This window comes from Hippocampus zosterae, chromosome 19, assembly GCF_025434085.1.
Source record: "Hippocampus zosterae strain Florida chromosome 19, ASM2543408v3, whole genome shotgun sequence".
NCBI lineage: Eukaryota > Metazoa > Chordata > Actinopteri > Syngnathiformes > Syngnathidae > Hippocampus > Hippocampus zosterae.
The window spans coordinates 994911-1005306 of record NC_067469.1 but is presented as its reverse complement, the minus strand read 5'-3'; the positions used below and the strand labels follow the sequence as shown (position 1 = coordinate 1005306).

At 48.4% G+C, this 10396-nt stretch overlaps 1 protein-coding gene and 1 long non-coding RNA gene across 2 annotated transcripts in view; one reads left to right on the top strand and one right to left on the bottom strand.

Annotated features, from left to right (window-relative positions):
• Window positions 1-10396, top strand: part of cd2ap (CD2-associated protein) — a 157567-nt gene that overhangs the window by 106882 nt on the left and 40289 nt on the right. The gene's annotated exons all lie outside the window — the stretch shown is intronic.
• On the bottom strand, window positions 3683-5314 carry LOC127592343 (uncharacterized). The gene is made up of 2 exons (XR_007960115.1): window positions 3952-5314; window positions 3683-3825 (listed from the first exon to the last, which is right to left on the bottom strand). It is a non-coding gene; the product is annotated as an uncharacterized LOC127592343 (long non-coding RNA).

Sequence of the window (10396 nt, the reverse complement as noted above, 5' to 3'; positions counted from 1 at the left end):
CCCAGCCACACGACCCTGAAAAACAATTAAGTCACAAAGTAACGAAAAATTGTTCAACTCGTCATGATGTTATTTTAAGTTCTGTCCACACAGCTGAGTCGAGCGGCTCATTTTGGGGAATTCTTTTATTTCCTGCTGGGACCTTTTTGTTTGTTCATTTTTCCCCAAATATATGAAAGTACGCTCCCATTTGGGGCTAGAAAGCTAGGATGAGTGCCAAATCAGTATTCTTGTACTGTAATGCGCAAACTAAAATAGACACCGCCTCCTCCTCTTGGTCGCCCTGGTGGTGGTGGTGTGCTTGCGCTCCATTGTTGCCCTTTAAGTGATGCTGACAAGCGGATTCACATGGCCGCATCATGCTCCACTTGACTGATGCACAACACTTCAGCCTGCACACGCGGGGCTCCCCTCATCGTCAAAAGGGCCACCCCCCCTTCCCCCTCCGAGCTTGAACTCCTCGCGTTTGTGTGAGTGTGTGTGTGTCTGAGCGAGCAGGATGGATCATCACTGCAGCAATGAGACAACAATGCGCTCCCACCTGAGGGAGGGCTCTTGTTTTGTGGTCCCAAAACATCATTGAGCAGGATGGATCATCACTGCAGCAATGAGACAACAATGCGCTCCCACCTGAGGGAGGGCTCTTGTTTTGTGGTCCCAAAACATCATTTCAAATGGAAAGGCGCACATTCACATGCGCGCAGACGCTTTGTGTACGCATGACACCTGCTACGAAAAACAAACTGGCTAAGGCGTGTGTGACGACTGTTGTGACATTGTCGCTTCCAAGATGGACAGCTGATGCGTGCGTGTGCGCATCGCAAGTGTTGATGAAGGGCCATATGGAGGGAAAGGGGTTGATGAGGAACAAAAAAAAAGAAATTAAATAACCACGACCGCTTAATCAACCTCATTATTATTCCTGTTAGTTCCAAAAATAAAAATTGTAATTCTTAAAAAAAAAAAAAAAAACACCACCAAATGTTTAATTATTTTGAAGTGTTTTTATTGCTTTTAACATTTTCGTTTTGGCTGCAAAAAATATAATCGGGGTGTCAGTCGATTAAAAGCATGATTTCCAAAGTTAACTCGCAATTAATCGCACGTTCCTAAAAGTACACTAAAGATTCCTGTCAACATATGAGTGGGCAAACACAAATACATTTCTTATTTCCACATTTCACATTCAAGCCCAACAAGTGATGGGCACGTACTGTACAACTGTACTGTACTTTGCACTTGACCGTCACAGTCAACAAAAACAATGACACAATACAATACATATGACCTGCTACAAAATTTGTCATATCTTATCCTTAGCCTAATACCTCAACACCAAGAATAACTTCAAAATTCCTCTTCAGAATCGCCTTTATTGTCATTGTATAGAATACAACGAAATTTGGGTGCCACTCCTTCGCCTTGCAAACCTCTTTTGCTTTCCCTAGCTTAGCATCGCGAGTTGTGATTTTTGGTTCTTGAGCAACCTTTTCCTTCGGAGTAGCAACACAGCTCGGCTTCCTTACCTGCCAATTCCTTCATAGCTTGACTTGGTGTCTCATCTTTCACTGCTTTTTTTAACGTGTTGCTTTATTTGTGTGTTTTAACATTCGTCCACAATGCCGGTAACTCTTTCCAAGGTCGCCATCTTGCCAGCCATCCTAATTGCACTCCGACTGGCACAGGTTCGGCTCTTTCTTCTTCGTTGGTGTCTCAGACCGCGACTTTCTTCTCCTTGTCTTTGGCTGTGTTATCTGCCATTTATGCACTACACTGCCCCCATCAGGGCAATATATGCAATCCAGGCAAGCAACCGTAAACAAAGCACACGCAACAATGGGCAATACAAAGCTAATGAAGAAAACAATTCGTGGTGAGGAGACGTTGACGCATTTATTAAATTCATACGATGTTGGATCGATTTTTAAATTCCTGTTAATATTGATAAAAGATTAAACACCTGTGCAGTATTAATATCTGTAATATCTTTTGTATTTTTGCTGACTAAATAAATAAATACCTGTCGAACGCTGTTTCGCGTACATCAACTTTCGAAACATTCTTCGTGTCTGCGTGTGCGTGCGCGAATCCGTCGTCCGTGCGTGCGAGCGCGTGTGCGTGAGCGTGCGCGCACGCGCACGCTTAAGTGTTTCCTGCTAATAGTGGGCTCCTGCTAGCAAAATGCACAAAAGCCCGTGGGCTCAACAGTCGGCATGTCAGAAAAAAGAGCAAATGCAAATATGAAGGAGGAGGTTAAAGGAGGGAAAGAAAAAGAGAGGGAATGTTCTCAGACAAACAAACACGTTCTCCTCCTTGAAGAAATAAGAAATATAATACAAATATATACAAGCGGATCAAAGCACTTGTGGTGTGACGAGCAGTCAGACGGCAACTTTTTTTTTCCCATTTGAGTGCATGTCCTTAATCTTTTGTCCCTCCCCGTTTTGATGGATGAACAAAATATGAGGCGTTCGGCATTTATTGCAGGGCAATTGTACTGCTGGAGGAGGGGAGAATTTTCTGGTGGGAAATCCTAAGCAAACATGTTGTGTTTGAATTTGTGTGCGTGGGCGCACCTATTTCACCCGAAGATGCCGTGGGCGAGTTTTCAGGCACCTGTCCGGTCCAGAGATGAGGGCGGCAGATACCACAGGATATGATCCATTATCATTTGGGGAACTTTTACCGCAGCTGCCTCGGCAACTTTTGTTGATACCAACCAATCTGAGGACACAAAATGTTTAAAATCCGTCCCGTTGCTTGTGAGGGCCCGTAAAGTTGAAGCAACATGGTGTCATGTCGACCCAGGGCAAACCTGGGGGGGTGAAGGGGCTCCTGCATTTGGACTTAAGAGTACAAAACAAGAATGTTGTCACCCCCCCCCCCCCCCCCACCACCATTTCACCCCCAACATGAGCATAAACACAAAACCACAGACTTCACAGTCAACTTATCAGAGTTCAACACTCGGCCTGTGTGATGCTTTGGCTCGTCTGCAGAGTGGTTGGGGGGGGGGGGGGGTTGCGGGTGCGCGTGCACGAGCGAGCGGGTTTACGAGGAGGTGGCAGGGACAGGCCTGTTTGTGGTGTGTGTGTGCGCGCGCGTGTGTGTGTGTGTGTAAGGTGCGCAGCCGTGCTGAAGCGAGATAAGAAGTTGCAGGATTGTAAAAGAAGACAGAAAAACAGATGGATGCCAACAGACCGCAAGTCGAGTGCAGCCGGGCCATTGTTTGGTCGCGCGTTGTTTTTTTTCTTATTTATGAGGCATCACGTGAACGAAACGCTGTTGCTTTCCGAAACAGCGTCGCTGTGTTGACAGTCAACAGGTGGAAATTGTTGCGTAAACTCGGCGGGCCGTTAGCGCCGACTCGGCTCAGTCTCGCAGGCCGCCAAACAATTGGGGTGAAAAAGAGGGCCAGTGACGTTGACAACCGGAAATATCCAAAAGGTGGCCCTTCAAATGGAAAACATTCAGTGTCTTTTCCGGCATGTTTTTTTTTTCTTTTTTGTGGGTCTACTCATGATTGGCACAGCAAGCAAATGTCATGCTTTGCTTGCTTGAAATATCCACAATGACCCTAAAACGGGTGAAAGTGGCTTTGGGGGTCGGAATTTTCTTTGCGGGGCCCCTGGAAATGCGCCCAAGTGACCCGAAAAAGGTCGCAAAGGTCAACTTCAATGTGTTGGGTTTTTTTTTTTTTTTTTTTTTTTTTTTTTTTGTTAGTGGACTCATGATAGGCACGTCCACCAAATGCGATGTTGCTACGTGAAACTGGTTTCGGCAGGTGAATTCTCTTTGAAGGACCCCGAAATGTTCGGAGCGTGCCTGCAATCAAAGCAAACGTGTGAAACAAAGTTGAGGCTTTTATGTTCGGGGGAATCCCTACAAATGGCGACTCATTTGGTCCGGGTCTTAAACGTATCTCGGCTGGTCGCGTACCATCTGCCATACCTGCGCCTTTATCAGGGAGTCCGTTAGCCGCGGAATTCCCACTTCCTCACACCTTCGATTGGAAGTGGTGAGCCGCTGAAAAGAAGTCTGAGGAGAAAAAAAAAACAAGACAAGAAATCTGTTCCGGAAAGCAAGCGAGTCATCGTTTTATTTTTGTCTGGCAGACACACGACTCACCCTTGGCCTCTTCGCTAGCCTCAAAGGTTGTCGAAGGCTTTTCGGACGTTTCCCTCCATTCAGACGCACGGGTGTCCGTCGGCGTTGTTCGGCGGCGGACGAGAGCGCGCGGCGGAAAAGAGAAGCGGCTGTTATGCAAAAATCATCACGTGACGCGAATTGACATCACGGAGACGGCTTCAGAACGAGGCGGGCGGGCGGGCGGGCGGGCGGGCGAGAGAGCCGACGCGCCGCCATGTCAACTTGTTGGCTGTTTTCAGGATGCGCATCACCAGCTTGGAAGGCCCACATCACATGACCACTGCAAACACACGCGCACTCTACACGATACACACACACACACACACGCCCTAGCGGTTCTGCGGTAGGAAGTGAAAATGCCTCCATCATCGCAATAACAACAAAAGCAAAAACAATCTCAGCTGCTAACAGAGCTTCAAGTCGAAAAGAAGCGTTTTCAAATTCAACACTCGACAACCCTCCGCATGCTTTTTCCGCGCCGCAACAACGAGGCGCTCTAAAGCAACCGTGCCAGCCACACGCTTGCTGTCAAGTCGCCGGTGAAATTTTCTCTCTCCCGTTCACGTATTTTCGCCTGTCACGTGCGGGGTGGGGAACGCCGTTTTGCCTCGGAGGAGATTTTTATAAAACGGCATCGGAGGAATGTCTTTGACTCGGCGCTATTGTCGCCGGGACGGCAGACAGACGGACAGACAGACACTATTGTTCTGCTGCTTTGACCCACATCTCTTTAATTTCTCGCTAAATGGGCCACATTCTTCAGAAGAAAACTCCACCCATCCTGGGCACAAACCACACACACACACACACCCGAGTGGCATCCTTTGACCGCAATTGCCTCAATCAGAGCACAACAAAAGGTCACGCCTAAGAAGGCTCGCTCCCGGATTGACATATCGTCCGTGGCCGCATCGGTTCTTATACGGTGGCTTTTCTCAGCGATGGATAAAGGGAGGAAACCCCGCCGGCGGTCGACGCGCACCCGCCACATTCGTCGTGACGCGAATGCGAACGCGCGCGCGTATATAAACAGAGAAAGGTCAAAGTTGAAGAGCCGCCAAGTGGTGCGAACGCGGCGCTACACGTCAATCATGTGGAGACACCGCATTAAAAATTGCTTTTGTCTTCTCGAAACAGTAAACATCGACGTGTATATACACACACACACACACACACGCACACACATACACAGCCACACCCCCTCCCACACCCAGCGCACCGCCACCTTTTCAAAACAACTGCTCCTGAATCATCTTGTGGCAGATGTTTCTGGGAGGGCAGATTTGGGATTGCAAAACAGGAAACGCAGGTCTTGATAACACACGCGCACGCGCTCACTCATACACACACACACACACACACACACGCAAATGCATGTGCGCATACATAAAAAAGAGCGTAGGCACACTTGTCACATTTAGAGTGAAAAGTGTGCTTTCGTCAGACCAGTCAGGCCTCTTTGAAATACAGTGTGTGCGCGTGAGTGTGTGTGTCCTAGTCACTCCTCCAGACAAACAGGTACCAGAGGCAAAACAGAAGAAAGGTGAGCGATGGTGCGAAGCGGCGTGTCCGACGAACTAGTACAGGTGGCAAAAGTACTCACACTCACTACTTGAGTACAAAGTACGAAATCCGCGGAGCGACGCCCTGAGATACAAGCTTCCATCGTCGCGTCGTTTGCTCCAAAGTCAAAACACTCGGTCCAATCTTACAGCCTCAAAAACCGAATACGGTGTGTGCGTCGTGTGCGCTCAAATAAGCCAAGAGGCACTCTGCAAGGTTGTACTTTGTAAAAAAAAACAAACAGTCACAACAACGAGAAGTAGAATGGATAGAACCAAACGATCGCTCCACCGTGCTGATTATTTGGGTTTCGGCTCCTTCTGGTGTTCCGCGCGCCATGGCCACCGGGGGCAGTAGAAAACAGCTCACCGGACACAAACAAAGAAGACTTTCGCAGCACCTGCAAGTGACTCAGTAGAATGAAAAAAATATATTTTCACGGGAGGATAAAGAATATATGACAGGAGACAATTGTTACATTGTACATCTTTTTGTTCAAATATGCCACAAAAGTTTACAACGCCACCTATTCGTTAGCCCGTCAATAGCTGGTTGCTCGAGCGGCACTCTGTTGATAAATGGACCAGGTAAAAGTCGGAGGCCGTTGGACAAATAAATGCTTGGGTAGAAATGTACTTTACAGGAAAAAAAGCGTACTTACTTCTCACTACTCCATCTTATACACACACACGCGCACGCACGAACATTGTTCCACGAGCTGCAGGCAAGTGTGAACACGCATGGCGTCCTGCGAGCCACGCGCGCACGCGCACAAACTGGTCAGGCAGGAACAAAGTCGTAGTCGCGTCAAGTGTTTGTGTTGTTTTTTTTGTTGTCGTGCAGCAACAAAAGGGCCGACCATCAAGTTCAAGCGGAATCGTTTGCGTCTGCCCAAAAATCTTGACAAAATGGCGTCTAATGAAGACCGGTGGATGGCAAGGATCGTTGGGCGCCGCCAACAATGTCATGTCGTGTCTGCGGACGTGCACCCCCGTGGCTTGAAGAGGGGGGGCGGCATTTGGCTTTGGCGAGTCTGCCAGTGGGGGGGGGGGGGGGGGGGGAAGAAAAAAAAAGCATTTCGTGATATTAGGCAAGTGTGAATTGGGCCTTTTTTCTTTCGGATATTTGTGGGTGCGATTTGCAGAGGTGTGAAGCTGTGGGGTGGGGGGGGGGCGCTTTGGAGAGCCTTAAAAGACTCAATCAAGGTGTGTGTGTGTGTGTTTGTGTGTGTGTGTGTGGAAGCGGATGTATCCGCCGCGCAAACAATCATGCTTCTATAGTGTATGTTTGCTCAAGAGATGAAGCAACAAAGGGGAGGGGGGGGGGGGGAATTGGAGGCGAAAGTCACATCTGATAAACATCTCAACACTTGGCTGCAGCTTGGGGCAGGTTTTCTTCTTTGACAACTTTTTTTTTTAACAAATAGAAAGATAAATGGCCACGTCAAATGCAAAACTACGCAAATCAGATGCAAAGTGTGAGTCAGCGTTTTGGCAAAAAAAAAAAAAAAAATTCCCACCCGGCTCGGGGGCAGATTTCAGTCGAGTCGCGAAAAGATGACGTGGCGGCGGCGGACCCGCTCTTCACGCACGTGCGGCGGACCGGCACGTCCATCGTGACCCCAAAAGCCGATCTATCGTGGACCAAAACGATCATCAGGCCGTAGAATGAAGTGAGACCCCCTGCGGAGTTCGGAACATAACAGGTCAAAGCATGTTAACGAGTGGACCCGAGGAGCGTTCACAATGCCCCCCCCCCCAACCCACGGGCCCGAAGAACTGTACGCTCGGCTCACACCAAACGCTAGTTTATGATGAAAACAAGAATCAGACGGCTATACGCCGGAGCCGATCATCTCGTGTTTGTTTTCAAGCCTTAATCCCACGCGCGGGCCCTCATCGGGTTCTCGCGCGCCATCCGTCAAAAGAAAAGAAGAATCAAAACACGAATGCTCCTCCGTTTTTTTTTTTCTCGTGGGAACCTCTCATCGGCAGGTATGCGGCCCCGTGAGCCGAGACCATCGGAATCCCGTTTTTCCGGGTCTGGACGCGCTCGCCTGGATGGGCGCAACAAACAGCGAGGACGGCGCGGAGGCGCCCGTCGTGTCAGGACTTGCGCCCGCCTTGGGAGAGTCTTCCTGCTCAGCCGGATCTTTTTGGGCTTTGGCCCACATCGGTCGCTTTCCAAATTGCGTGCGGCGGATCGGCACTGTGGAAGGATTGATTCGCCGCCGTCTTTCAAGGGCCGCGTTTTGAGTTGAAAGCACGCAAACGCGGGGCCGCAAGTGTGAAACGTTCAAGGAAAAGTCCCGCTCGAGTGGGAGAGAGCGCCGGCGGCACATTTTTTTTTTTTTTTTTACACTTGATGCAAAGGTGACGGGAATGGACATCGAATTTATTTGCACTTCGAAACGTGAGGGGAAGTCTTTTAGTTCCCCATCGCCGTTTCATGCACCAGGAAGACGGCCGGACCCGTTTTGACATCGCACGCACATTTTCACGTTTAAAAAAAAAAAAAGGGATATTCCCTTTCAATGAGGTTTACTATTCTTTTTTCTTTTTTTTTTACTCCACACTTCCCCTCCGGGCGACGACGCCCTCGGTGTTTTTATTTGCGGCTACTACGAGCGCGAGAGTTGTTTTGCAATCCGAAAGAGGAAGGGAAATGTGTCATTCATTCTGTTGTGATGCAACGACAAGGGGTGCAGGCGCGCACGCGCACGCGCCGATAAGATTTCTACTTCCCGACTGGGCTTTGGATTTGACTTTGTAGTCACGAGTAACAAAAGGCAATTGGGGGTTCTTGGACCCAAAACCGTTTGCATTTTCAACAGCGCTTATCCCGAAGAGGGTCCAACAGGAGTTGCCGTGACCTCTCCCAGCTGACTTTGGGAAGACAAACGACACCCTGAACTGGTCGCCAGCCGGTCGCGGGGCACAAACGACCCTTCACGAGTGGGAAGCCATCCCCTGCTGTGCACCGCTACACCGTCAAAGTGCAGATCTGGGTTCAAGTCAAAGGTGCAAAACCGCAAAACTTGACCTTGAAGTCTCAACAGACCCTTCACACACACACACACACCATAAAATGTCATTCGTCTTCAATTCATTTCAAGCATGAGCTTTAGCAGTTTCTTTGAAATGTCTTTTGTTTCATCTTTCACTCCACATAGACAAACAAAACGTCATCTCCTCAAACTAAGACTAAAGCGAATCAAACCGAGCACCGACGACAAATACGGAAGTGTCGTCTACAACAAGGCCGCTCTCCAAACAAAGGCAAAATAGGTGACATGAAAAATGGGAAGGCTGGCCCCCCTTTTTGGGGCCCAATCCAAATGGCGGACGGTTCGGGGGTCCCGGGTAACAGGAGCCGGCCGGCACTTTGGAGGAGGGCCGTGCGGCGCCTGGCTGCAATTTGCATAGGGAACATTTGCCAGTCAAAGTTCCCGTGGGCCGTGCCAGAGGAGAGAAAAGAAAAGAAGCTCAATCGCGTCTGCACAAAAATACTCGAAGACGCCAAAGCATTTTTTTGGTGACTGGAAAAGCCAACGGCACTCATTGATTTTCTTCCCGGTTTTATTTTTGAACGTAGCATGTGCCCAGAAAAAAAAAAATAAAAGTTGAATTTATGGAAACAAAAATGTTATTTTGTTCCGAGCTAATTCATTGAATCATTTGACGTAAAAATCGGAAGACTTTGTTTTTTCTTGCCAAAATGTCCCATTTGCGGAATGACGACAAAGAAAACAAAGCTTTCGGTTGTCTAATGAAATGTGTGACGATGTGACGAATAAACTTCCTTCTCCTTAATCTGGCCGATGCGCCGATGATAAAATTCCGCACATGCATCGTGATTTCTCACACCGCTTAGCATTGATGTCACGCTGATGCATCGCTCATTTTTGTGTCACCTGCTGGCATCGCATTTTGATAAGACAACATGCACATCTTTGCTGTTCAGTGAAAAAAAACAAAAAAACGCGGACAACAAAATCAAGCCGCAATGAGCCCAAACGCTCGTGACCGCCAGAGGGTCAGCGAGCGGAAGCAACACGTCGTCAACATTTTGCTGCCGAAATATATATACAGCGTCAAATTCTCTGTACTTTTGTGTGCGAGGTTCACGGTGAACTAACTTGGGAGTGACAAATAGCTTGAAGCAAGCACGCTTGACTTCTTTTTTGGAGAAGTGCGGAGTGTTCAGTATGAAAGAAATCAAGCTCTTTGATGATTTTGAGATTTTACGGATTGTCAGCATATTTTTCTTCCACTGGTAGCCCCATCTTGTCTTTTTTATTGGGATTTTTTTTTTTGGCAGGGGGGTGGGGGTGGCAGGGTGTTTGCGGGTAGGTAGTAAATGCAAGTGCAGCACTTTTCAGGTTCATGCGGGAGATAATTATCAGTCCGCTTTGTTGTTCCAGAGGGAGTGGTGCTTTCGCTGTCATTTTGGGGGCTGCAAAGCCAGAAAGGGGTGGGGGGGGGGGTCTGTTTGGAGTGTCAATATTTACAGTGTGCGCGAGTGTGTGCGTGTAATGATGAGCATGAATGCAAGACAAACGTCACACTTGATGAGCACAACTTGAATGCTGGAAAAATAACGTGTTAGCTTCAGCTAGCAGCGCCGGATTGTCTTTGGCCCAGCTGAGAAGTAAACTTAGAAATTATTTCATCGCTTTCCGAGT